A 2,500-nucleotide genomic window follows, 5' to 3' on the forward strand; every position below is an offset into this window, starting at 1 on the left:
CACTCTGATGCGATGTGTGGACATAAATGTGCTCTTTCGAAGTGAATTGAATTATCAGGAGAGATGACATATGTAGTTTTTACTCACTCGCTCACTCACTCACTCACTCACTCACTCACTCACTCACTCACCATCCCAATCCTATGCAGTGGGAAGTGAAAAACCCCAGTTGCGGCAAGACGCTGAGTCTTTTATGCCGATGTTAGGTCACCTCCCCGCCTGTATTTTTACTAGTGTTGTTGAAAAAATGTCAGTGTTAGTAAGTTGTTTTAGTGATTTCATCTCAAATCTACAAATGTCATCAGTTTGGTTCTGATGATAACATTGAATTTATTTTTGTACAGATGTTGATCAGTACTGTGAGTATCAATATTACTAGGGGTGATCAGAAAGTAATGACAGTCGGACTCGTAGCTGAGAGACTATAAGTGTTGGGGGGGCGGGGAGCAAGGGGCAGCAAGTGTTGCCTGTTGTTACATGTTTGAGCTTGTCGCTGTTTGTCTAGCTTACATTTTATCGTTGCGCTGTGCGATTGCGTCATTGTTGGTTTGCCTCTCTAACCGGAAACATGGATTTTTCGAAAGAAGGCTGCAGATTCTACACCTTCACAAGGTGGAAACTCGGGAAAAAAGCAACGGAGATCAGAGAGGAATTGTTGCAAGTTTTTCCCGAGTCTACTCCATCACTGGAAACTGTTTCCCGCTGGATTCGAGCTTTCGCAGCCGGAAAATTGCAGCTAGAAGATGATCATCGTCCTGGCCGCCCTCGGACATCCGTGACCGAAGCAACGACGGTCCGTGCGCGGACCATCATTGACGAAGATCCAACTGTTACTCTTCGATTCTTATCCTTGGAGCTCGGTGTCAGTTATGGGAGCGCACATGGCATCGTGCATGAACACTTAGGGCTGAGGAAGAAGTGTGCTCGATGGATACCTCATTTGCTTACGGAAGAGCAGAAGAGCGAACGGGTGCGGATTTGTCGTCTATGGCTGGCTGAATTCGAGCCAAATGGTCCGAAACGGTTCTCAGATGTAGCTACCGGAGATGAGTGTTGGATTTCTTTCTTCACCACCAGAGACAAGCAGTCTAACATGGTGTGGTTGAGTGATGAAGAACCTCGACCTCAGATTCTGAAGGAAGGATTTCGCAGCAGGAAGCGCCTTTTCACCATCTTCTTCAATTCACAAGGACCAATGTGTGTGGATGTAATGCCTCAACAGTGTACTATCACAACCCAGTACTACACTGATCACGTCCTTCCTCGAGTCCTGGAATATCAGGCCAAGACTGCACCAACCCGTCGCCGATCGCGCCTTTTGCTGCACCATGACAATGCTGCCCCCCACAAAGCTCACCTCACTGTGCAGTTCCTGGAGCAGCAGGGGATCACACTTCTCCCCACCCACCCTACTCGCCTGACCTTGCTCCCTGTGATTTTTGGTTGTTTCCAAAGATCAAGGGTGCGATCGCAGGGAAGCTGTTTCATCGCATCCAAGATCTGGCGCGAGCAGTCAATTCAGAGCTACGAGGTATATCGGCTTCTGAGTACCGTGAGTGCTTCATGAAGTGGCGAAAGAGGATGCAACGTTGCATAGAGGCAGGAGGGGAGTATTTTGAAGGAATGTAGGCCACTATTTGGATTTACCTCTGTACCGTGAAAATATATGGTATCACTGTCATTACTTTTTGATCACTCGTAGTGACGTTATTTCTACTGTTTTTTCATCATCATCATCATCATCATCATCATCATCATCATCATCATCATCATCATCATCATCATCATCATCATCATCATCATCATCATCATCATCATCGTCGTCGTTGTCGTCGTCGTCGTCGTTGTCATCATCATCATCATCTTCGTCATCGTCGTCGTCGGCGTCATCGTCGTCATCATCATCACCACCACAACCACCACCACCACCACCACCACCACCACCACCACCACCACCATCACCACCACCACCACCACCACCACCACCGCCACAACCACCACCACCACCACCACCACCACCACCACCACCACCACCATCACCACTACCACCACCACCATCACTATGGCAAACTATTATATTTTCTCGGTAAAAAAATATACATACATATAATGCCATTTGATATACTGAAGGAAAATTATTTACCTCCAGCATCTTCGATTCCTTTCCGAGAGCTGCGAGCTGCAAATCTCCTTCAACAATCGAAGGAAAATAGCCCAGTGTGATAGCATCTTAAGAAAACTTCGGGGATCCCAGATAGCGTGACTTCTTGGGGACCCTTTTGATTTCATACAACAATGGAACCAGCACCCCTCTACCTGGCTCGCCCTTCCAGAGTGAGGCACGAAACAAATACACGCGGACACAGTCAGAACCCCCGCGACAATGTATCGAAAAACAAGGAATGTTTTGCAAAGAGAATACTACTTTGATGTTATGTGAAGTGTTTTTCTTAGTGTGTAAAGTTTACGTGTTTTTATTCTATTTTATTTTATTTTATTG

Source organism: Oratosquilla oratoria, chromosome 18, assembly GCF_046742065.1.
Source record: "Oratosquilla oratoria isolate Oo_2021 chromosome 18, ASM4674206v1, whole genome shotgun sequence".
NCBI classification, from domain to species: domain Eukaryota; kingdom Metazoa; phylum Arthropoda; class Malacostraca; order Stomatopoda; family Squillidae; genus Oratosquilla; species Oratosquilla oratoria.